The sequence below is a fragment of the Schistocerca serialis genome, chromosome 1, assembly GCF_023864345.2.
Source record: "Schistocerca serialis cubense isolate TAMUIC-IGC-003099 chromosome 1, iqSchSeri2.2, whole genome shotgun sequence".
Classification (NCBI taxonomy): Eukaryota; Metazoa; Arthropoda; class Insecta; order Orthoptera; family Acrididae; genus Schistocerca; species Schistocerca serialis.
The window spans coordinates 1,124,797,723-1,124,825,121 of NC_064638.1; the positions used below are offsets into that span (position 1 = coordinate 1,124,797,723).

At 43.6% G+C, this 27,399-nt stretch overlaps 1 protein-coding gene across 1 annotated transcript in view; it reads left to right on the top strand.

Moving 5' to 3' along the window:
* The first annotated feature begins 2,811 nt into the window (after window positions 1–2,811).
* LOC126455817 (gamma-aminobutyric acid receptor subunit delta-like) overlaps window positions 2,812–27,399 on the top strand; it is a 194,669-nt gene continuing 170,081 nt past the window's right edge. The window contains exons 1-2 of the mRNA XM_050091582.1: window positions 2,812–2,897; window positions 19,719–19,792. The gene's annotated coding sequence lies outside the window, so the exon portion shown is untranslated. The remainder of the gene's footprint in view (window positions 2,898–19,718; window positions 19,793–27,399) is intronic.

The following is a 27,399-nucleotide window of genomic DNA, read 5'->3' on the forward strand; positions in this document are numbered from 1 at the left end:
GTGCGCGCCGCCAATCACAGAACGCGCTGAGCGTGACGTCAGGTACGGAACCCCGGGCCACACGAACTTTCGCCGAACCGCTGGCGCGGACGCGGCGGCAGCTATGAAATACTTATCATCCGATTCCAAGGAAACTATTCGGTAGAAAAATTTGATTCTTGGGCATGTTACAGCCTGATATCTTCTCTCGATAAAGGACCGAGTTTCTTTTCGTTATTCGTCGTGGTTACTTGCTGTATCGCATTTACGTAAAGCTTTACACGAAATTTTAATGAGTGTGCAGAGGTAAAAACGCATTGCGTGGACTTTGCGTACAGTTCATTTTAGGTAATACATTATTGCGTATGAAATTTAGTAAACATATCGAAATTGTTTTTAAAGCTGAGAGCAGAACGATAGCTATCACCATTCTCGAGATATTGAATGATATGTCGGCGGACGGGCTGTGCGGTGACCGCGCGCGGGTCGCTCGCGGCGCGACCCATACTTCGTCCTGCTCGTCGTAAACCATGTGGTTGTATCAACCGCAAATTTCGTAAACGGTTCAAGAAATGGAAACATGTTTTTTTTTGCAAACGATAACTTGTAAAAAGTCATGTATTTCGTCGCATGATAAATATCCTAAATCTGTTTATCTACCGAGATATGAAAGAAACTACAGTTTTTCGGAAGGGATAGATGAATTTTTTTAAACGGCATTTAATAGCATGTGGAATGAGAAGTTAAACCAAGCCTAATTTACTGGTATGTCACAAGATGTAAATTGCTAAGTATCTACAGCTATTGATTATTTTCTTTGGAAGTAACAAACGTTTTTTTCTTTATCCTGTGTACTTTATTGGTTCAAGACGCGTTTCACCTTTTACTTTAAGGCATCTTCGGTGGAATCTAGAATGACTCAGTTTTGTTTTGATATGTGATACTTGCAGATTATAAAACAATTCACATCTTTTTTTACGTGAATAACTTATTACTTACAGCGGAAAACGCTTGCCGCTGCCGTTGCCGCACGACGCGCTGCCCCGCTCTAGTGGGAACCGACCTTAATAGTGGGCAGTGGTCACACTGATTTTGGGTCTTCATTGTACTGTGATTAGGCCGGTATTACACTATCAAATTTCTTTGTCCAATATCTTTGTCAAAGATATTTGATAGTGTAATAGGGACTTTGTCAAATGTCGTCCAATATTTGATCAAATCTAGGGCTTCGCTGTATATTTGATCAGAGAAATCGCTCGTCTTCTGTTCACTGCAATGTGACATATTACCACATGGAGCGCTAGCATCGCTGCAGCGTTCTGTCGTCTGTAGTGTTTTTATAACCGTTGCCGGTAAATACAATTGGTGTGTGCCGACAACTACAAAATTAATAGAGATGTCTGAAGCTGATGAGGCGCTATACAACGTGAGGCACCCTGAATACAAAAATAGATTAAGGAGATTGGAGACCTGACCTGATCTAACCCAACCTAACATAACATAACCCTCTCCTGTAGCAAGGAATCGGAGTGTTACAGTGAGCCTGTCTTCTGAAGATGTAGCAGTTCTTAAGTGAATATTGTGCTTTGTGATATGAGGATACACTTCATTGAGCAAATACAGAAATGTATGCTCATCCATTCTTAAGTAATTCATGTACGACTTGACGTCTTCCCCTGTAAGCTCACATAACAAGTTTTGTTGAATGCTTTTATCGTGACGTCGTAAAACCCACGGCTTCACCCAGATTAGATTAGTTTTTCGTTCCATAGATCCGTGCTGAGGAGATCCTCGTGGATGTGGAACAAGTCGATTTTTTTTAAGCTGAAATAACAATACTAATAGTATGAATAAATACAATACATCATTTGTTTCCATTAAAAATTTCGCCAATGGAGTAGAAGGAATTGGCCAGTAGTAAGTCTTTCAGGCTCCTTTTAAACTGATCTTTATTTCTAACTAAATTTTTTATGTTTGCTGGCAAATTATTGAAGATGAGTGTTCCTGAGTAGTGGACCCCTTTTTGAACTAAAGTAAGTGCTTCTAAGTCCTTGAGTAGATCATTTTTGTTCCTAGTATTGTATGTATGAACTGAGTTGTTTGTTGGAAAAAGAGATATATTATTTACGACAAATTTCATTAAGAAGTAAATATACTGAGAGGCAGTAGTTAGTACACCCAGTTCTTTGAAGAGGTTTCTGCAGGACTTCCGTGAATTTACTCCACAAATAATACGTATTACACGCTTTTGGACTCTGAAAACTTTTGTTTGACTTCAAGATTTACCCCAAAATATTATCCCATATGACATTATGGAATGAAAGTAGGCAAAGTATGCAAGCTTTTTCATTTTTATGTTGCCTACGTCTGCTAACACTCGAATTGCAAATACAGATACAGATTTGTTAAGGCGTTTCTGCAGTTCTGTGGTGTGCTCCTCCCAACTGAATTTATTATCAAGTTGTAATCCCAGGAATTTAAGACTCTCAACCTCGTATGTATGGTTCCTTTTCTCCCCCACTTCTTTTCCGCATGTGCACACAATGCAATTGCGGTACGTGCAACTGCTGCGGTTAATAACAAGTTGTTGTCAGCCATCTTGAACTTTGACGAAAAATTTGATGACAGTGTAATACCGCTTCTAGCGCTACGTCAAAGATCTTTGTCAAATATATTTGACGGAATATTTGATCACATCTTTGATCAAATCTTTGACAAAGAAATTTGATAGTGTAATACCGGCCTTACTTATTTTACAGCGCGCAGTGCGTGGTGGCGCCGTGCTGTCCAGAGCAGCTGTTCTAGTTCCGTCCCTGCCTGTTTCAGACTGGCGTGCGCCCGGCCGGCCGGTCCCGCCTTCAGCGGCTATTCGCTGCCACAGGACTACGACCGCAGCCAGTCGCCTGCCGCCTTCACTAGTGAGTACAGTTCACTGTCTGCTGTGTATCGCTGGTACCCACGTCGTCACTTCGTTTACAAAACCAATGTTTCGGCCTTCTTCAGGATGGTGATGCATTAGTTGATACATTAGCTCCATACCTAACAATCATATACAACCGTTCGCTCGACGAAAGATCCGTTGAGGCGTAGCGCCGTATACCGATCCTGCCTTTGAGGCGGTTAAGTCGGAGATGTGTCTCAGAGCTGGAGAGTGACAGGTGGTGACGCGAGACTGGACGCGCACTTAGTTTACGTATCAGCCGATAGAGGACAATATTGGATTGGGGGACTGTGATTTTAGTTTCGATTGTGCCCACTAGAGTGCATTAAAGTAATAGAATGTTTTTCATAAACTGTTCTAGTATTTTCATAAAGGGTTATTATGTCTTTTTGTGTATGTAAAATATTATAAATGTGTTTTAGCAGTATGAATGATGCGTGAGTGTGGTTTAAGGTTAATATGAAGATAATTGTTTAACGAGCTATGTAGTAGGATTTGGCGTGGGAACATTTCGAAGAAGTATGGATATGGACGAAGGGGAGTTTTGTAGAATAGATTTGCAAAGTAAGTTTATAGTAAAGGGAAAGTTAATTCAGGTATAAATAACAATAGTAAATAACTTCATGCATAAGCGAAACTTCAGCATATTAGATAATTACGTCGGTAAAAACTGCAGTTGTTAGGTTTACTATTTTGCGATTGGTTATTGGTGAAAAGCGCGGACTGACGCGGGAGAATGTTGTTTTGCTATTGGCTGTTGAGTAAACTGACCAATGGTAAACCAATATTCTTCGCGCGTCTTTCTCTGCTGGTAGAGAAGACTTAGAGTATTCTAAAGAAGAGTGGGGGCCTAGCCATGAAACAGTTCGGACGTGTGTAGTAGTAGTTCTGATGGAAACGATAAGTTGCCGGATCTAGCAGTGTTTCATACATCTAAAGTGTGGTAAAGCGAAGGCATAATTATTCCGATGCGAGTGTAGTAATTTCGGAATTTTTAAGTGAATTTTATGACGAAAAAAGACATATTCCGCGTGGCGTACTGAGCAGGTCGGTGGCTAAAAAAAACTGTGACAGCATTTGGTACCGACAGACTTAATATTTGGCGAGCATTCTCAATCAAAAACAATCAGTATTCTTGTAGCTATTACGTTTTCGGGAAATGCAACACCATAAACTTGCTAACGTCAGTGAAAGGGATTATGAGTGACTGTGTTAAGACTAGCACAGGCTTGGCAGTGATACTTGTTCACCTAAGCTGCAGAATATATTAATTGAGGACAAAATTTCCAACCTTTCATTTGTGTGAAAAATTTCTCCCGAAACGTAGATGTAGTGACTTTAATTGCAGCCTGGTTCACGTCGAAGTACAGTAGGTTTCGCTCGGCTTTCCTACTGATGATCTGCTGAGACAATTTTCACAGGTAGGTGCAGGTCCGTCGTAAAGGGACGGAAAGAACCGTACCCAAAGACTGGAAAGTTGCACAGGTCACGCCAATATTCAAGAAAGGTAGTAGCAGTAATCCACTAAATTACAGGCCCATGTCGTTAACGTCGATATGCAGCAGGATTTTAGAACATATATTGTGTTCGAACATTATGAATTACCTTGAAGGAAACCGTCTATTGACACATAGTCAACATGGGTTTAGAAATCATCGTTCCTGTGAAACACATCTAGCTCTTTATGCACATGAAGTGCTGAGTGCTATTGACAGGGGATTTCAGATAGATTCCGTATTCCTGGATTTCCGGAAGGCTTTTGACACTGTACCACACAAGCGGCTCGTAGTGAAATTGCGTGCTTATGGAAATATCGTCTCAGTTATGTGACTGGATTTGCGATTTCCTGTCAGAGAGGTCACAGTTCGTAGTAATTGACGGAAAGTCATCGAGTAAAACGGAAGTGATTTCAGGCGTTCCCCAAGATAGTGTTATAGGCCCTTTGCTGTTCCTTATCTATATAAACAATCTGAGCAGCCGTCTTCGGTTGTTTGCAGATGACGCTGTCGTTTATCGACTACTAAAGTCATCAGAAGATCAAAACAAACTGCAAAACGAATTAGAAAAAATATCTGAATGGTGCGAAGAGTGGCATTTGACCCTAAATAACGAAAAGTGTAAGGTCATCCACATGAGTGCTAAAAGGAACTCGTTAAACTTCGGTTACACGCTAAATCAGTCTACTCTAAAAGCCGTAAATTCAACTGAATACCTAGGTATTACAATTACTAACAACTTAAATTGGAAAGAACACATAGAAAATGTTGTGGGAAAGGCTAACCAAAGGCTGGGTTTCATTGGCAGGACACTTAGAAAATGTAACAGACCTACTAAGGAGACTACCTACACTACGCTTGTCCGTCCTCTTTTAGAATACTGCTGCGCGGTGTGGGATCCTTACCAGATAGGACTAACGGAGTACATCGAAAAAGTTCAAAGAAAGGCAGCACGCTTTGTATCATCGCGAAATATGGGAGAGAGTGTCACAGAAATGATACAGGATTTAGGCAGGAAATCATCAAAAGAAAGGCGTTTTTCGTTGCGACGGAATCTTCTCACGAAATTCCAGTCACGAACTTTCTCCTCCGAATGCGAAAATATTTTGTTGACACCGACCTGCATAGGGAATAAGGAAAATCAGAACTCGTGCGGAAAGATATATGTGTTTATTCTTTCCTCGCGCTATACGAGATTGGAATAATAGAGAATTGTGAAGGTGGTTCGATGAAACCCTCTGCCAGGCACTTAAATGTGATTTGCAGAGTATCCATGTGGATGTAGATGTACACTGCCTGACAAAAAAAGGTGAAGCACCCAAGAGATATGGTTGGTTGTCAGTGTAACTTCGTACATGTGCACACCATCGACGGGTATGTAAATGATTAGAGTTGCAGTTCTCTCTGAGAGATACAGTGTGACAATTATTGAACTATATGAAAAAATTAATAAATTAATTACAAACTGTGGCGTGCACATACTTTATTCAACACGTAAAGATCACAACAGATATTAGGATTTAGGTTATGACATGGTCGATAGGCCTGCCATCATTGGCGATGATGTGGCGCAGACGAATAGCGAATTTCTGCACGACCTGGAGAAGTGTCGGAACATCGATGCTGTCCATGACCACCTGAATGGCTGTTTTCAGCTCAGAAATAGTTCTGGGGTTATTGCTGTACACCTTGTCTTTAATATAGCCCCACAAAAAAGAGTCGCATGTGTTCAGATCTGGAGAACATAACGGCCAATCGAGGCCCATGCCAGTGGGCTCTAGATACTACATAGCCAGGATGCTGCCCCTGAATTGCTCCTCCAGGACATCAAACACTATCCTGCTTCGATGGGGTGGAACTCCGCCTTGCATGAACCAATCTCGTCGAAATCAGGGTCATATTAGATAATGGGGATGAAATCATTTTCCAATACTTTTGCGTACCTTTCGGTAGTCACCGTGCCGTCAAGGAATATCGCACCGATTATTCCGTGACTGAACATTGCACACCACACAGTCACCCGTTGAGGGTGAAGAGATTTCTCGACCGCGACATGCGGATTCTCAGTCCCCCAAAAGCGCAAATTTTGCTTATTGACGAATCCATCCAAATGAAACTGAGCTTTGTCGCTAAACCAAAGCACATAATTCCTATCATGCCCAGCGGTCAACCATGCAGTTTGAACACCCTAACGCAAACCGTTCACAATTTATGACGATTTTATTTCATATGGTTTAATAATTCTCGCCCTGTATAATGGTCATCAGAAAACATGGTATTGTTCGCGTTTACTGTTATTTGCAGTCGTGGGGCGTCAACAGTGCCGGATGTTGAGTGGTCACTATGAAGGACATGGAGATGTTGCTTACCCATGTGAGACAGCCTTATTAGCGCCTGACAGAGTTTGAAAGGGGTATTATTGTGTGTCTCCATTTGACCAGCTAGTCCAATCGTGCAAATATCCAGATTTGGGGGCATGCGGACGTGACAGATGCCCAATGTTCAATTATGTGAGAGCGGGAGGGCAAGAACACTAGACATAAAGGATCACCAAACTGTAGACCAGGCACATCCTAACTCCTTATCTGCACTTACCATTCGAGAACAAGTAATGGACTCCCTGTAACATTCTACATCGTCCAGCAACATGAGTCAGAGACTAGCAGCAGCTGGACCCAATACCATCTCACGTGTAGGCTGCTGTTAACACCACAGCACAAAAGGTAGTGTTTGGAATGGTGCCATGACTGGGAATCATGGACTGCTGATGACTAGCATCACTTTGTGTTCTGCAAAGAGTAGGATCATCGGGGAGTACGATGGCGACCTGGGGAGAGGTCACATCCTTCCACACATCAGTGTTACTACTGAGTAGTGATGGGGAGCTCGTGAATGAGTCGTTTAAATGAACGCTTCACTCCAGTGAAGTGTGAACTAACCACTCAATTTCAATGAACTGGTACTTCAAACTCTCCACAGATAGTACACTCCACACTTTTTTTCTAGTTCGTTCACTCACTCTCTTCCCCTCTCCCTCTCCCACTACATTGGCGCTACGTCACTCATTCTCCCTTCACTTCAATCCTCCCTGTACTGCCTGTCGACGAATCGCGCGGTGAAATACACTTAGAACAACAGTTGCACTTTGCTTTCACATAACCTAAATCGGCGAAGAAACCCCAAATTTCACTACTTTCACGCGATCGCGTTTTGCTAGCCATTGTATAAGCGTGAACGGACACAAAAACTGCTTTCGAATAAAATAAAGAGGGATTTTACCTGAAATCGTACCAATGACTACAGGTGACAGTTTACGTTTTGAATTTAGAGGGTTATTATTCTCAATAAAAATAAAATCTCCAGGAAAACTTTTGAATAATTACTTAACGTAGGTATATAGACTTTGTGACAGTGGTAAACATACTCATTCTATTTTGGATTAAATTTTAAAAGGAACATAAACTTGGACTGCATTTCGTTGGTAGCCCTAGTTTTCAGTCCATAAATACAACAAATAAGGTTTCACTTGGCAGATGAAGACTCTTTTTGGCGCTTCATGAGAAAATGTCGAGCAAGATAAACGTAATACCATCTTTGTATGTGACAGGCTTCTCTGTTTATCTTTCCTTTGTCCCCTTCGACCATGCTCTATTTAAGTTAACTCAGACGCTGTAAGAGCGTAAAACGTTGCGTGCACGTTGCTGCATAGTTCGGCCATCTGTTGGTAAAATTATGAAGTATTACGAAGCTTTATTGTACGAGCGAGGCGAAGCGAGCGTAGCCGAGGCTGAACGGCGAACTGGGCATCTTCGCCAGGCTTCCGTACTTCATGAATGAACTACTTCATTTGAACGCTTCACGGCAAAGAGTGAAATGAATGAAGTAGTTCACGGGAATGAACGAGTTCGACCCATCTCTACTACTGAGGTCATGGTGCAGGGAGCCATCAGGTATGACTTCAAGACACGGCTGGTAATGACTGCGAAAACTATGACTGCACAACAATACGTCACCCAAATCTTGTAACGTCATGTGTTACTTTTCATGCGACAGCATCGTGGTGTCATTTTTCAACGCGGTCTTAGGCGCTGCAGTCATGGACTGTGCGGCTGGTCCCGGCGGAGGTTCGAGTCGTCCCTCGGGCATGGGTGTGTGTGTTTGTCCTTAGAATAATTTAGGTTAAGTAGTGTGTTAGCTTAGGGACTGATGACATGGCAGTTAAGTCCCATAAGACTTCACACACATTTGAACATTTGATTTTTCGACAGGACAATCAATGCTCTCTCTCTCTCTCTCTCTCTCTCTCTCTCTCACACACACACACACACACACACACACACACACACACACACATGGCACGTGTGTCTGTGAACTATCTGCGTGATGTTGTAGAGTTCCTCCCACAGGCAGCAAGATCTTGAAACTTGTCCCGAATAGAATACGTGTGGGACGGCCTCGGACGTCAACTCCGCCCCAGTGCCGTTACGTGGGGGTCAAGAAGCTTGGCTCAGGATAGGATGCAGCAGACTTCATACACCCTCACCAATCGATTCGGTGTATGCATGCAGGCCAAGAGGGGGTGCAGTGTCATACTGATAAGTTAGCCCATACTTTCATGTTCTTTGTAAATCTCACTCGAATTTGTAACGACTGAAATAACATGACATACCCTCCCAACCGGTGCAGCTATATTTCGTTTCCTTGTCCCCTTCTGTGTGCTTACTTTTTGTCAAACAGTGTATTTTATGATAAAGTCCATTTGCGCTAGTGGCCGAAACATTGGTTTTATAATGAACTGACGACGTGGGCACTGTGGAGTAAACGGTTCTCTGGGGTGTGTTTCACGAGATTATGGATCGTGTATTTATACGAGGTTTCGTTAGCAATAACCTAATTGAGTTATGTCTGATTATTTCACCCCAGAAGAACTCGTTTTACTCCCGAAATGTGTAGATGTGGAGAATGTCGTTCACCCTAATCACTAAATTACGTAAATCACGCACAATTCTGTTACTAATCCCCTAAACACTGTAAGGGTAGACGATACATCCATTCACTTCTGTCTGTAATCAACAGCAACCAAGTTATTGCTCGTGAAAGTGTGGTAACAGTACAATGTAAATACAGTTTGCATGGTTTGACAGCTGCCACATGCAGTTTGCCCTCGCTGGGATGCTTACACCAACAGCAAACGAGCATCTTTAATTCCATTGGTCGGTGCACAGAAAGGAATGGCGGACGTCACGATTTCCTTCTTAAAAGGCACATAAGAACATGCAACAGCATCAGCATTAATTTAATAGAAAGAAATAGTTTAAGCAGAAGAATACTTATAACTAATGCTGGTTCAACAAAGCCACATTGAATGTTAGTAGTTCACTTCAAACAGTTTTATTTACGTAGCAAAAATTAAGAAAGAAAATAGTTTTATAATGAAACAAACGATTTACAGTCTGAACTGCGAAATTCCGTTAAGTCTTTAACTGGTGAGAGCGCATGACACAGTAGCTTAGTTGTTCGTTGCTGGAGATGCGTGGTGGCGTGTTGAGCTGACGGCGGCGGCTTCTGATGTCGCAGTCGAAATTATTACAGCAACTCCGTTTGTCGTATTTCCAGGGGGAAGTATGTTAGTGAAGTCTCTTGTCGGTTAGGCTGTAAGGTCATCCGCAGTGGAGTTTAACAGGCCTATGGATGAATAGATGTAATTGTTGGTGGTACTCTACAGGTTTAGCATCTACACGTTTATTACTCGTTATACACACTGTGGTCCAGTTTTTACACTGTTGGTGATAATTTGCGACCCCGACATAACTGTTCATCACGTTTGCATATAATTAACACGATTGTGAACTCATAGTCAGTAAAACCGTTCTTGCACCTGATCCACAATTATTGTAATTATGTTCAGCGCTACGGTTATAGCTTCAAACACTCTGCTGTTCGTTAAAAAGACAAATACAACAGGCGTTTTATGGAGCCTTGGCTCTCGCGATGCGGTTTCACTCGCAAGGTAGCAATAACTGTAATGTCTACTCGTGTAAGCATTGTGAGTGTCAGTTGAGACACTATCCACTCAGTAATACACAAACCTTACGATCTTTCTGTTCATAATGATCACTTCAACTTCCATTACGCACTGCGACGGTAATCCCAATCGTCAGTCTTTTAAGTTCCACGATTCACTGTCTCGGCACTTTTTTGCATCTCAAATTAACAATGCACGTCTCGCCCTACTGCCGCACACACACACACACACGCTGACTGATTCTCTCTCACCGTATATTGCTGCAACGCTGTGCTTTCGATACAGCTCTCCGTACTTTCATGTCTACCATTTACACAACAGGGTTGGGTTGAGTTGGGTTGGGTTGTTTGGGGAAGGAGACCAAACAGAAAGGTCATTGGTCTCATAGGATTATAGTTCAAATGGCTCTGAGCACTATGGGACTTAACTTCTGAGGTCATCAGTCCCCTAGAACTTAGAACTACTTAAACCTAACTAACCTAAGGACATCACACACATCCATGCCCGAGGCAGGACTCGAACCTGCGACCGTAGCGGTCGCGCGGTTCCAGACTGTAGTGCCTAGAACCGCTCATCGGATAATGGAAGTTCGGGGAAGGAAGTCGGCCGTGCCCTTCCAAAGGAACCATCACGGAATTTGCTGGAGCGATTTAGGGAAATCACGGAAATTGTAAAGAAAGTTCAATAAATACACTCCTGGAAATTGAAATAAGAACACCGTGAATTCATTGTCCCAGGAAGGGGAAACTTTATTGACACATTCCTGGGGTCAGATACATCACATGATCACACTGACAGAACCACAGGCACATAGACACAGGCAACAGAGCATGCACAATGTCGGCACTAGTACAGTGTATATCCACCTTTCGCAGCAATTCAGGCTGCTATTCTCCCATGGAGACGATCGTAGAGATGCTGGATGTAGTCCTGTGGAACGGCTTGCCATGCCATTTCCACCTGGCGCCTCAGCTGGACCAGCGTTCGTGCTGGACGTGCAGACCGCGTGAGACGATGCTTCATCCAGTCCCAAACATGCTCAATGGGGGACAGATCCGGAGATCTTGCTGGCCAGGGTAGTTGACTTACACCTTCTAGAGCACGTTGGGTGGCACGGAATACATGCGGACGTGCATTGTCCTGTTGGAACAGCAAGTTCCCTTGCCGGTCTAGGAATGGTAGAACGATGGGTTCGATGACGGTTTGGATGTACCGTGCACTATTCAGTGTCCCCTCGACGATCACCAGTGGTGTACGGCCAGTGTAGGAGATCGCTCCCCACACCATGATGCCGGGTGTTGGCCCTGTGTGCCTCGGTCGTATGCAGTCCTGATTGTGGCGCTCACCTGCACGGCGCCAAACACGCATACGACCATCATTGGCACCAAGGCAGAAGCGACTCTCATCGCTGAAGACGACACGTCTCCATTCGTCCCTCCATTCACGCCTGTCGCGACACCACTGGAGGCGGGCTGCACGATGTTGGGGCGTGAGCGGAAGACGGCCTAACGGTGTGCGGGACCGTAGCCCAGCTTCATGGAGACGGTTGCGAATGGTCCTCGCCGATACCCCAGGAGCAACAGTGTCCCTAATTTGCTGGGAAGTGGCGGTGCGGTCCCCTACGGCACTGCGTAGGATCCTACGGTCTTGGCGTGCATCCGTGCGTCGCTGCGGTCCGGTCCCAGGTCGACGGGCACGTGCACCTTCCGCCGACCACTGGCGACAACATCGATGTACTGTGGAGACCTCACGCCCCACGTGTTGAGCAATTCGGCGGTACGTCCACCCGGCCTCCCGCATGCCCACTATACGCCCTCGCTCAAAGTCCGTCAACTGCACATACGGTTCACGTCCACGCTGTCGCGGCATGCTACCAGTGTTAAAGACTGCGATGGAGCACCGTATGCCACGGCAAACTGGCTGACACTGACGGCGGCGGTGCACAAATGCTGCGCAGCTAGCGCCATTCGACGGCCAACACCGCGGTTCCTGGTGTGTCCGCTGTGCCGTGCGTGTGATCATTGCTTGTACAGCCCTCTCGCAGTGTCCGGAGCAAGTATGGTGGGTCTGACACACCGGTGTCAATGTGTTCTTTTTTCCATTTCCAGGAGTGTAGTTGTGAAACTCCACGCCGTCTCAGTCTTTGGCGCAGCCACTGTGTCTGCTCCTAACAAGTGGTGCAGCAGTCGTAATATTTAAGTTATAACAGTTTCTGCACTACCTTAATTGCCGAAATGGCCTCGCTATCCTCCTACACCGACTCTAATACCTGTACCACTAAACTTTGAATTGAAATCGAGCTGTACTCCTGGATGCCTTTTTTTATACAGGAACATTTGAATGCGGAGTTCAGTATTTCGACTTTTGGTTTGCAGTTTTCAGTTTCATTACACGTGTCACCCATGAGTGTCTGTACACTATCTTTGATGCCACACACAGCCCTCTCATATGATCAGAATTTCTTTTGATTTTGTAATAGGTCTTTCGATAAGATTTTACGATGGTAGTCGTTAAGGGCCTTCTTTCCCCTTCTGAAAGGCAAATTCGTTTTCCTTAGCATCTCAGTGTTTATATTCCTCTGTTTCTTTTTTGTACCTACTGTGCAGCAGTGGATGTTTCTTAGAGGGACAGTTTCCTTCGAAAGAAACTGCTAAAGAAATATGAGAGTCCCATCCACCACAAACTTTTCTACTAGCTACACATCTATTAAGTGAGCAGACTTCAGAATCTCAGAACTCCGTTTCCTGATGGATCGTAATTTGACAGGTCTACGGCCTGGCTTTTTCATTGTACTCTATCGCTGGCCTACAGATGAAACCGCAAGCAGAGACCTATTCTGCGCTTACCGTGACTCTCGGGAAAACGCCTGGAGTGTCGTTGTTTAATGCTTCCTCTCCTGTTCTCAGCTCTCTTCATTTATCGACACATCACAAGGTTGCGTTTTCCCCACTGACGCACTAAGCAGTTCTCTCAGGTGTGAAGCAGTGTCTTGCAAAGCACTGCGTATTTCGTTGCGGTGCTTGTCCTCAGAGCATGATAGACGAGTGGGCGATTTTGCGTAGGGCCATCTGCGCAGATTAGAGATGAGGGACACCGGGTAGATGGTAAGATTAAGCTCTTTGCTCTGTCTTGCCACACCTGACCTCCTGGGTCTGCAGTTTTGTCAATATGGTGCCATTGGTCAGAGGCAACATGTTATTCCGGAAGCTGAGGAAGCTGCTCCGCTCGTTCAAAGCTCTTACTTCCTCCCAGTGTATCGCAGTTATCTACCACTCCAGAATTTGTTAAATTTCACTATAGTATTTAAAAACCATAATCAGTTCCCAGGATTCATTTCTCTTCTGCTCCAGGAATCGTGGGTTGCTTCTATGACTGCCCTTTAATTGCTCCCCGTGGCGTCTTGTGTTCTCACTTTTGCTCACACTAAAAGTTGTTGTTTAAAGGCAAGGAATGCAACGGACTGTCTCTGGCTTCAGAAAGACGTGACAATTAACAGCTGTCGAGGAAGAAATGTCGGTGGAAGATGATTTTATGATTGCCTAGTCGGTGACAGGAGTCCAGGTAGCAGCTCACATAAAAGCAGTTACAAGAGGATGAGTAACGTATAAAATTCCGCAACAAAACGTTTTCGGGTAAATGCTTTGAAGATATAGCTAAATTTTTTCCTCCTTTTTCAGTCACTTCTTTCGCTTTCTAAGACAAAGTATTCATATCTTTGATGGTGTATGATAGCTATATTTGGTAATAATGTTAAAAGGTAACTGCAGTTTATTTCGTTTCCTCTAACGGATAAATGTGTTTTCGTAATATTAGTTGAATATGAGAAGACCTTAAATTCTTTTGTTTAATTTATCTGCATTTGTGATATTAACTGTGATGTGAAGACCTCTGTGCACCGATCGAGGTGGCGCAGTGGCTAGCACACTGGACTCGCATTCGGGAGGACGACGGTTCAATCCCGCGTCCGGCCATCCTGATTTAGGTCGTCGCTGCCCAGCCCTGCGGATCCCTCCGCCTGGCTACTGCTGTGTAGATTCTCCGATAATCGCACTCGGGAGCCTCAGGCCACCAGTGCTCCGCTGAGGCCAGGATGCCCTGTGCTTGAGATGAACTCGTCGCCGCTCGGAGCCCCAGTACGGCACGCCCACGGAGCCGCGTCGCCGTGAGGTCAGCTGCCGACGCCTGCTGCACCAGCGGCTGGGAAGCCGTCAGTCGCGATGTCCGCGAGGTCCCGTCATGGACGGACCAAGCGCCGTGGGGCCGGTTTGCCGTGAAGTCCGGGCGTCAGTCCCCGGCGGCGCCTGTGACCAAGACCGCGCTGCAGCCGGTCCTGCTGGAAGTTCTCGCTGTAGTTAGTCAGCCGTGGTGCCGACCGATCTCGGGCCGACCTCCAGAGCTGAAGTTGACATCTGGCGGCGAACGGATGACTCCTGCGAGCTGGAACAGACTTCCGGAATCGTCACCTACGAAGATTGAACATTCAGACACGGACCACATCCGTCCTCAGATCCGAACTGCTTCCTAATGGCTTCTGTCTCTTGCTGCCTGCGCTCCACTATTTATAGCTGGCAGGAGGACGTTTTTTACCCTCAGTGGTAGCTTTTTGTTATTACTCCCGCCGTATATTGCAGCGTAACTTAGCGTGCTGGCCTCACTTCCCCTTACTCAGCACTCTCCAGGCTTCGCTTGGCGCTCGGTCTGTGTGCGTCCTTGCGTCAGCCTGCTGGTAGACTGCTGCTGTCAGCAAGGCTATCTGTGTCTGCATACTTCGCAACGCCTCGGTCGCCGGCGTGCCTCTGTTTTGCCATTCTCCACTGCGTGAAGCAACGCTTACTACATGTGGCCGCAACATAAAGCTGGATTGACTATGGTCAATAACTGATGTGCCACAGCTCTCCTTAACAAAGGGACGAGTGGACGCTGAGTATTATCGGTGGGTGCAATTTCACTTAGCGAGTGGTCGTGGCGCAGGGAGACGAACATAGTTGGCATCCTATATTTTGTTGCTAGGAAAATGTTTAAATTTGATGATATGGTGTGTGCCATTGTAATAACAAGTCGGTAGTATGAGAGCGTGCTGAAAAGTAATGCCTCCAAATTTTTATGTAAGAACCCTCAAACCTTTTAAAATAAAACAACCGCTATTAACTTTCTGCGTCTTTATTCTTCATGTCTAAGTATTTAATTCTCAACATAGCCACCTACCAACGAACACATTTCTCCCAAATGAAATTTGTGATTTGTTTGAGGATTTTTTGTTAGGGTGGCTCCAGCACATTATCTTAAATGGAGAGTTGTCGAGAGCTACAAAAATATACCATCAGACCTTGATAAGATTACAAAGCCGTGCAAAGTTTGGAAACGTGGTTTGAAAGTTCAAAAATTTAAATCTGTGCACTTCAAAAAACAAAAACAGTAAATCCTTTGACTACAATGTAAATGAGGCAATTATAATCAGTCAGAAGGAACAAGTGGGGGCATCAGTTTGTAGGGACGTGAAATGGAATTATCACATAGGCTAAGTTGTAGCAGATAGCGGGCTTGGGCTCATTGTTACAATACTGAGAAAATGGAATCATTCTGCAAAGGAGATTGCTTACAAAACACTCATGCACCCTAAAGTGCTGTTCAGGTGTGTGGTACACATACCAAATAGAAGACATTCAAAGAACAGCTTGAATGATGACGTTTTCATCTGATCCTTTTGGGAGAGAATCGCAGAGATGCTCGCAGATACTTGATCATAGACACCAGCTATCCCCGGAAAGTCTACATACAAAGTTGCAAGAGCCAGGCTTTAGTGAGAGATCTAGGAATATACTACAGCTCCTACCTACTGTTTGCACAGGGACCACGAAGACGACACAGAGTAAATACAACGCTCATGGAGGGATTTAAGCTATCATTCTACCCGCGCTTCGTGGACGAAAGGAAGGAGGACGAACATTAATACTAGTACAATGGGAAATACCCTCTGCCATGAAACCTCCTGTAAAATTAAAACTGTGTGCTGGACCGGAACTCGAACTGAAGTGCAACTATCAGCGAGCAGTGCTCTCATCATCCATCATCGACAGAGCTTCTCACCCCCCCCCCCCCTTTCCCCGCCAGCCCTTGCAATTGTGGCAACTTATAGCATACTTTTCAAACTGAACAGAAGTTCCCATCCATACCCTCGATAAAAGTCATGCCTTTATGAAACGATATTGCGAACGAAAGCCTTAGCAACAGCCTAGGGGTACGCTCCGCTGCAGAGTGGCGCATTCACTCTGGAATCCTCCTTCTTCTATGCACGTCAGAGTGGTTGCAGAGTGCAGATGTGGACGTAAATACGAGGGCTATCCACAAAGTACATAACGTTTTGGAATTAAAAATAAATAAAGTACTGAAATTTTTTAAAATTATATACAGATGAAAACCACACTTAAATACTACTCTTCTACATAGGTGCCATTTAAATTAAGGCACTTATCGTAGCGATGGACGAGCTTGGAAATTCCTTCGTCGCAAAATTCGGCCGCCTGCGCCTTCACCACGTGGTTACCTCTTCTTGAAGCTGTGCGTCGTCATCAAAACGCTGCATAGCCAACCACTTCTTCATTGCTGGGAATAAGTGGAAGTCGCTCGGTGCCAGGTCGGGACTGTACGGTGGATGAGGAAACAACTCCCACTTAAAAGATTCGAGAACTTCACGAGTGGCATTTGCCGTGTGGGCCCGGGCGTTGTCGTGAATCAGCAAGGTCTTTGAGCCCAACTTTCCCCTGCGCTTGTTTTGTATTGCTCTTCTGAGGTTGTGCAGAGTTTGGCAATACCTTTGAGAGTTTATTGTAGTGCCTCTTTCCAGGAAATCCACAAAAATCACACCTTTTCTGTCCCAAAAGAGGTAACCACGTGGTTGAAGGCGCAGGCGGCCGAATTTTACGACGAAGGAATTTCCAAGCTCGTTCATCGATACGATAAGTGCCTTAATTTAAATGGCAACTATGTAGAAAAGTAGTATTTAAGTGTGGCTTTCATCTGTATATAATTTAAAAAAATTCCAATACTTTATTTATTTTTAATTCCAAAACGTTATGTACTTTGTGGATAGCCCTCGTATAATAATGAAACGAAATTAATATTAACTACTAATGAAATGAAACGGAAGAGTCTGTTAAATTTTACTATTTCTTCCATACAAAATGAGTATAGCTACACTGCCTGACAGAAAAATGAACCATCCAGAATACGTGGTCGGACATCATTGTAACTTCGTACACGTACACACCATTGGCGCGTATGCAAACGATTAGAGTTGTCTTTCTCTGTGACAGCTAGAATGGTCCCCAGAGTGCGTTGTTGTTCGTGTTGAACGTTGTTAGCACGCCTGGTAAGGTAGGTAAGGGGCGTGAACACCAACTGACGTTGAGTGACGACTGTGACGCACTTGGAGATGCTGCATGCTTATTTGCAACAGTGATATCGGCAGCTAAAAGGGTTTACAAGAGGCCTCATTATATGCCTCCAGTTGGCCGGCTGGTCGAATCGTGCAAATTCCAGATTTGTGGGGCATTCGGATGTGACAGTGACCTGACGTTGGACTGCATGGTAACGTGAGGGCCTGCATACACGACATAAGGTTCTGGTTGACCGAGTCTGACCACCATAAGCGAGGATCGCTGTACTGTGCACTGAGTGTATCGTAACGCCTTCACGTCCGCACCTATCACCCAAAAGCAAGTAATAAACTTCGTACAAAATCTGTCATCCCATAACATTGGTCGGAGATCAACAGTAGCCGGACTAGGGCATAACTGTCCCACTCGTAGGCCACTGTCAACTCCACGAGACAAACGGCTGCGTTTGGAGTGATGCCTTGAATAGGAAGCATGAACTGCTAACGAATGACTTCATACGGTATTCAGCGATGGATCGCGGTTCTGCTATACCCCGGATGACCATCGTTGATGAGTATGGCAGCGACCTGAGGAGAGGCCCCATTCTTCCAATGTTTTGGAGAGGCACAGCGGTGTTGCTCTGGGCGTCATGTAATGGAGAGCTATTGGGTATGACCTCAGGCCGCGGCTGTTAGCGACTGAGGAAATTACGATGGCACAACAATATGTCACAGACATTCTGCTTCCTCATGTGTTGCCGCTCATTCGACAGTATCGTGGTACCGTTTTTCAACAGGACTGGTGAAATAAAACATTATGAATATCGACCATCGCAAGTCTGAATGGACATATGGTGGCACTGCACGCACGTGACATGTCAAGGGAAGTATGTGAACGGTGTAGAAACGAACGAAGACTTATTTTAGAGTCGGTAGGGACTGCAAATGGGGAAATCCACTGATCCGACTGACCTTGACATAGGGCAGATTGTTATGATTTCCATCGGACCTGTAGTATCAGACAGATGATGAGCACATAAACATCATTGCAGAGCTACACTTTTCTCTTCATGCTTGATATCGTCCCCAATTGGGATAGCATCTTCCCGTGGGATAACTATCCACGTCTCAGGGCCTAAGTTGTTATGCTCAATGATTTGAGGAGCATGATAGTGAACTCGCGTTAATGTCTTGGGTACGAAGTCTACCATGTCTGAGTCTCATGGAACACATTTGAGATGCTAACGGACGCCAGCTCCACGTTCACTAACCACCGGTCCGTAATTTTGGGAGTTGTCACTACCCCTGGAAACCTACCAGGGACTTGTCGAATCCATGGCACAGAGAATCGATGTTAAACTGCTTTCCAAAGGTGAACCGACTCGCTATTAAGCATGTGGTCATAATGTTTTGCCTCATCAGAAAAAAAAAATTCGTTATAACCGGCAGCAGAGACTAAAAACTTTACTCGCAATGAGATTATAGCCATCATGGCTTGGACGACACGGGAAACTCCTCCGTGATGTCCACAAAGACAACAGAGCATTGTGGCTAAGGCGGAAATCAGCGTACACTGTCTTTCTTCAGTGACGATCTTCTGTGCGAGTTTTCATCCAAACCCATAGCTTACAACAGGTAGGGTCCCCTTGAATGTTTCATCGAACTAGATAGAATTGTCTTATATTATTTTTCATTAATTCATGGAATGTAGAGTCATTAGATATAGATGCAGATAACTTCATTGTGTGGACATTAGTGTCTGTTGTGTATGAGCAATTCATGTATCAATTTTTTTTCAATTTAGCTTTCACTTCTTGTGCTCGAAGATCTTGCTTTCGTAATATAGTTGTGCTCGAGGTATGTGGCTGGGTTGAACTAAAGTTGTGTTGTCTTTGTGTCCAGAGACCGGACCGCCGCTGGAGGTGAAACTAAGAGCCCGCGTCATCGACGTCTTGACCATCAACGAGTTCCAGTCGGTGAGTGTGTGTGAACAAACTGTGTGTGAACAAACTCAGATAAAAATTTTCCTTTAAAACGTAAGAAGATGGAAAAACAAGCATTTCTAGCCACGTGCGAGTAACTGAGCGGTATGAATAAATTTCTCTGCGTAAATCACGATATCCTTTCAAGTAAACTAGAATATTATGAAGACACAGGAAATTACGCAAAATGGTTGAAATCGTATTATTCTCACAGGAAAAGATTGTCAGTAGGAATAGTCGTGTGTTAATGTACAGGTCTTCACCAGAATGAGAACTAATTATATATGGTGTTCCACAGGGTGATATCTTAGGGCCATTACTTTTTCTTTGTACTAATATTTCAACAGTAACATTACCACATGCTACTTCTGTTTCGCTTGCAGATGATGAAACCATAATGATAAATGGCAAATGAAATGTAGTTTTACAAATAGTTGTTAACGATAGTTTCATGGTCATCAATAAATGGTTTCTAGACAATTCGATGTCTTTAAACTATGAAAAACTCATTTTATGCAGTTTAGAATCCAAAAATGTATGTATAGAATTCTTGTGATTACAGATTGACAATAGGTTCAGCTGGGAGGAGCATAGAACAGAACTTGCAAAATGTCTAAACGTACCGTGTAGTGTTAGTTTTTGGGGTAACTTGTCAAACCAAACAAAGTTTTCTCGGTCGAAAAGCATGTAATATTGTAATATTTATGATGTAGATCTGTAGACAGGAACGCTGCGCCGCCAGCGACGACGCCATGCACGTCGCAGAGGCATTGCTGTGGCACGTTGATACAAGATGGTTCTCGGGTAGGCCTTGAAGCATTTCCAGATGCAAATATTTTAACATGGAAGACATGGAGCATAGCAGAGACAACTGGTCTGTTATCTAAAGTGCCTTATGGTACACTAGTTCCTAGCATGCCTTTTGTGTTGAGTACACGAAGAAAGAAGAAATTAAACTCCGATGAGTACCTGTTTATATGGGCTAAAGTTGGGAATGGAAATTGTAAAATAAAAATCACTGGTGACTGTATGTTATATTATAGACAATAAAGTTTGTCCTACCCGAGAACCATCCTTATCTATCCCGTGAGATTTCTGCGTCTCTGACGATGGCACAAGTAAAGAGGATATGAAAAGCGCACTGTCACTAACAAGAGAAACTTTTCGGAAAAAGAAAAGAATGTTTACACGGAATGTAAATTTAAGTATTAGGAAGCCTTTGCTGAAAGTAGCAGTTTAGAGTGTAACCTTCTTTGTCAGTGAAACATGCACTATTAACAGTGCAGAAAAGGCGAAAATAATTAAGTACGATATTACGGAAGAAGGGTGAAGAGTGGGTGGGTGTATCGGAAACATCCTCCTTTCCTGTTCCATTAGCGAACGGAGCGTTGTAAGGATGATTGTCGGTAAGCCTCTGTATTACACTGAAGAGTCAAAGAAACTGGTACGCCTGCCTAATATCGTGTAGGTACCCTGCGAGCACACAGAAGTGCCGCAACACGACGTGACATGGTCTCGACTAATGTCTGAAGTAGTACTGGAGGAAACTGACACCATGAATCTTGCAGAGCTGTCCATAAATCCGTAGAGTACGAGGGAGTGGAGATCTCTTCTGAACATCACGTTGCAAGGCATCCCAGATATGGTCAATAATGCTCATGTCTGGAGAGTTTGGTGGCCAGAGGGATTGTTTAAGCTCAGAAGCGTGTTCCTGCAGCCATTCTGTAGTAATTTTGGACGTGTGGGGTGTTGCATTTAAAAAAAAGGCTCTGAGCACTATGGGACTCAACTGCTGTGGTCATAAGTCCCCTAGAACTTAGAACTACTTAAACCTAACTAACCTAAGGACAGCACACAACACCCAGCCATCACGAGGCAGAGAAAATCCCTGACCCCGCCGGGAATCGAACCCGGGAACCCGGGCGTGGGAAGCGAGAACGCTACCGCACGACCACGAGATGCGGACGGGTGTTGCATTGTCCTGCTGGAATTTCCCAAGTCCGTCGGAAAGTACATGAATAGATGCAGGTGATCAGACAGAATGCTTACGTACATTGTAAGTAGGCTGTTTAGGTTTTCTTATTGGTAACGCCACGTAGCGCTCTGTATGAAAATCACTGGCTGTGCTGTGTGCAGCCTGTGGCTGGTTTGCATTGTTGTCTGCCATTGTAGTGTTGGGCAGCTGGATGTGAACAGCGCGTATCGTTGCGCAGTTGGAGGTGAGCCGCCAGCAGTGGTGGATGTTGGGAGAGAAATGGCGGAGTTTTGAAATTTGTAAGACTGGATGTCATGAACTGCTATATATATTATGACCTTTGAACACTATTAAGGTAAATACATTGTTTCTTCTCTATCAAAATCTTTCATTTGCTAACTATGCCTATCAGTAGTTAGTGCCTTCCGTAGTGTGAATCTTTTATTTAGCTGACAGTAGTGGCGCTCGCTGTATTGCAGTAGCTTGAGTAACGAAGATTATTGTGAGGTAATTGATTTGTGAAAGATATAGGTTAATGTCAGTCAGGGTCATTCTTTTGTAGGGATTATTGAAAATCAGATTGCGTTGCGCTAAAAGATATTGTGTGTCAGTTTAAGCACAGTCTTGTATAATTTTTCAAAGGGGACGTTTCATATGTCGACCCTTAGCTGAGGATACCTCACTGGAATCTTCTGATTTTTTTCTTGTAGTTTGTGTAAATAGTGTAGCCTTTGTTTATCGCTAGCGCGTAATCATAGAGAGAATTTCCTTTCTAATTGTAGTTTTTCATTGTTGTACAGTAAAACAGTTGTGACATGCATGTAGATTTGCACCAAGTATTTCGCAGCTGCGCTTGCAATTAAGTAGACATTATTTCCATTGCTATGTTATCTTATTTTGCTCTTCAAATTGTGCTTTTCTGTGTTATCGTGTGAAATATTGTGACAATTATGGTGTGTGAAAAACGTAATACTACGCTCCAAAGTAAACTGAGAAATGACAGTGAAGACGAAAGCAGTGTGTTAGCGCCACCGTGTAATGAATTAACTAATGTTGAACATAGTAATTTGGTAATTGTGCATAGGGAAATGGAGCGGGCGGCAAACAATGGCGTAGGCAGTGAAACAATTAGTGAACAAGGAAGCATTATCGGTCGATCGCTCGGCAACAGCTCGCCTCAGGAATCCGAAATGACAGGACACAATTTTGCAAATACTGTAGATTCAGGTTTTGCGTCCTCACCGTTTTCTCAAATAAGTCAAGACACATTTTCTGCTTGTCAAAATCTGAATGTTGCCGGTGCAAATGCACTGCCGAAAAGCGTAGAGGAACAGATTCCAGACATTAATGCATTATTATTACAGCTAATGCAACAAATGGAACAAAATCAGAGACAAACACAGCAAAAGCTTCAAAAGTTAGACACCACACTTGAACAAACACGTGAAGATTTAACTACTGAGTTACATAACATTGAATCGAAATGTCAAAAAGTCTGTAATGAAGTAAAAACACAAATTTGTGAGCATTTTCAACCTATTTTTTCGCGGCATGAAAATGCATTACAGAATCACAAAGCAGCCATAAAAGAATTGCAAACCATTGTTCATGAAAATCACGACACCTTGCAAGCTAAAATTGATTCAGTTGCATCTACCGATTCGGTTACGCAACTTGCAAAAACTCAGGAAAACTTAAAGGACACAGTAGATACTCTGAAACTTGGTTCAGAAAAACACACTGAGGAAATAAGTACACTATCGGAGAAAGTAGCCGAACTTTCGGATCAGTTCACTAACTTATCTACAAAGGTAGATGATGATCTGAATGACACAAGACCTGTAGCCACCACCGACACAGAAGAGTATGAACAAATTAAGCAATTCAAACAAAATCAGAATCAAATTAATACGCAACACAAAAGAGAAATCCGGGAAGTACAAGATCAGTTGGCACAAGTAATACAAGAATTACATATTTCAGAGGACACTCGCGCTCCAACACGGGAAGAGGGACTTGGAAATACGGAACAACCACAAAATAATAACACAGGATACTTCGGAAATTATGAAAGAAATTGGCAAGGCACACCGAATTTTGAGATGGAACCGCCGAAACGACGTAACAATGACCGACATGCGACTCGCCGACATGATGATTTTGACTATAAGCTGTTCATTACTACACGTAAATTCAAAACATTTAAGAATTCTGGCAACGACATTCTTCCACAAGCATGGCTCCATCAATTCTCTCATTTTTTTCCTCCCAACTGTTCGTTAGAACACAGATTAGAATTTATGTGTGGTTATTTAGAGAATGAACCAGCTGTAAGAATGCGGTCGGTCATTCACGATTGTCACAGTGAAGGAGAATTTTATCATGCCTTCCTCTCAGCCTATTGGTCTCAAGCTACAAAAGACCGAGTAAAACATAGCATCATAATGATGAAACATTTCGAACAATCTGAATTTTCCAGTCTTGTGAAATATTTTGAAGACATGTTGCACATGAATCAGTACCTGTCAAACCCATACAGCGCCTCAGAACTCATCCGCATTTGCTTAATCAAATTACCTGAACGTTTACGACATATTATTTTGGCAGGACGTTGCAAAGACGACATTGAAGCTTTTCAGTGACTCTTACAAGAACTAGAAATTGACACTGACAATGGCGGAATGCGAAAACAGGAACACAACAATTACAGGTCACATCCGTCGCAATTCCGCGATGAAAGAAATAATAACTGGACGCGACAAGGCTATTCTCACAACACAAGTAGTGACCAAAACAGACACCACCAGTATGACAACCGTTGGCAGAGTAGTAATAACTACAGGGAAAGATCACCTCTCCGCAGTAATGACTATCACAGAGACAATCAGAGAAACAGACAATATGGGAACCAAAATAATTATTATCAAGGGAGACAGAATAACTTTAGACGCAACAGTCCAGCGCGCAGTTACGATTCAGGGAGAAATTCTCCACCACGTAACCGACAAGAAAGAAATTACGGGAACTACCGACATGACGACAGACGATGTGATCGTAACGACAGACTTGAATTGCATCAGAACTGGCGACATACAAACAGAGCAGGGCACTCTCAACAAGGTGAATTTGTAGAAGTTAGGTCTCCTAATCCCAGTAACGACGCGCGCCAACAAAGAAACAGACAATGACTCGCACCGCAGGCAGCCACGTGCGCCCGCTGGCTCAGGGAAAAATAACATAGACGCTAACCTTGAGAAAAATTCCAGTATTCTTTACCGACGTATACCACATGATAATTGCGTTGAAGTTGAAACTCTGCATAGTAGGAAGAGTAAAGGCTTGCACCACATTTCACATGTAAAACCGTTTATTGAGAGATAATGTGTTTTTTAACTTTGTCTTTGCCATAAAACTTTTCACTTTACAATACTAGTATGCTTGTCAGACTTAGAATCTGTTAACATGCAACAATATTTGAAGTTAAATATCCAGTCAAGAACCAAGAGAACTTATTGAAACAGAAATTACTAATGCATTGTTATAGTGAACAGACGTCACAGTGTTATTGTGTGTGTACATTCTTGCTTGTTAGTTGCATGATTACGTAACAACTATAAGGCTGACATACTTAGAACATATACTGGTACTGCTAATGAGATTTTAATGCAACATTTTGGTTTACTTGAAAATACATTCTGGATTTAAAGTACTTTCTGTGAGATACCAGACGACACAGTGGTTAGTTTTTGTGACAACTACACGATTTTATCACGACGCTACTAATGAATGACAATTTACAATGTTGCTTTTGCAGTGTTTCTGTTTTATATCTGCACAGTTTTTCTGCATTATTCTGATAAATAAAACATGTTTTAGTAGTAACTTTTGTGGTATAGCAACAATGAGACAGCCTTTTTCGTGGCACAACAATACGTTACTGTACAGTACTTTCTTCATCACGCCAATAAGCATAATAACTACGATATCGATACGCAAAGCATTTCACTTTTGTTTATCATGAGGTAAGTACATTGACTTCTGCAGAACTTAGCTTTTGGAGGACGATAACTACGACACTTCCACAGAGATTATGTTGCAACAAGACGCACAGTTTAGCGCTGCAGTACAAATATTTGAGTGATTAATTTTATACTTAAAACATTTATTTTTAAAGATTTTTGAATTACAAAGAAAGTTTTCCGTGATACATTTCATTCCATTTCTGTAATCTGTAACACCTAAGGGTATAATTACATTAATCCTCAGGGGGGTACATGCTTACTTTGTGTATCATGTGTTTGGCAAGCACAAGGAGCCCTAGCTAATATGGTATTTGCTTATACAACTTTACACATCGGTACCCTGTTTCTGTAACAGAATTACACAGCTATCTGATTATTTAACAGAGAAATAAAGATTTTTTTTACTACGTCAGTGACAGATGTTTACGCAATTACACAGTTGGATAACTTCACACTTATGAAATTGTATTTTGTCTGTACTTTGTGAACTCTTCATATTTTTTCGGAACCATTGTGATGCTATGAGAGCTTTGAATGATGTATTTGGTATGGGATCATGATTTTTAAAGTACGTTTGAGGTAGATGACACTATTGAAATGAGCAGAGAATTTTTTTTAAGTTTTGAAATTATTGCAGAAAGCTACAACGTTTTTGAGATTTGGCTGAGGTGTTATGACATTAATACGACGACGATATGTATTATGCTGTTGAGGTATGTTTATGATCAATAACCTGATGCTATATGAGGAATTTGATTATGCTATTTATTATGATGAAATATTGAAGACGTGTCGACGAATATGTATATACACTCCTGGAAATTGAAATAAGAACACCGTGAATTCATTGTCCCAGGAAGGGGAAACTTTATTGACACATTCCTGGGGTCAGATACATCACATGATCACACTGACAGAACCACAGGCACATAGACACAGGCAACAGAGCATGCACAATGTCGGCACCAGTACAGTGTATATCCACCTTTCGCAGCAATGCAGGCTGCTATTCTCCCATGGAGACGATCGTAGAGATGCTGGATGGAGTCCTGTGGAACGGCTTGCCATGCCATTTCCACCTGGCGCCTCAGTTGGACCGGCGTTCGTGCTGGACGTGCAGACCGCGTGAGACGACGCTTCATCCAGTCCCAAACATGCTCAATGGGGGACAGATCCGGAGATCTTGCTGGCCAGGGTAGTTGACTTACAACTTCTAGAGCACGTTGGGTGGCACGGGATACATGCGGACGTGCATTGTCCTGTTGGAACAGCAAGTTCCCTTGCCGGTCTAGGAATGGTAGAACGATGGGTTCGATGACGGTTTGGATGTACCGTGCACTATTCAGTGTCCCCTCGACGATCACCAGTGGTGTACGGCCAGTGTAGGAGATCGCTCCCCACACCATGATGCCGGGTGTTGGCCCTGTGTGCCTCGGTCGTATGCAGTCCTGATTGTGGCGCTCACCTGCACGGCGCCAAACACGCATACGACCATCATTGGCACCAAGGCAGAAGCGACTCTCATCGCTGAAGACGACACGTCTCCATTCGTCCCTCCATTCACGCCTGTCGCGACACCACTGGAGGCGGGCTGCACGATGTTG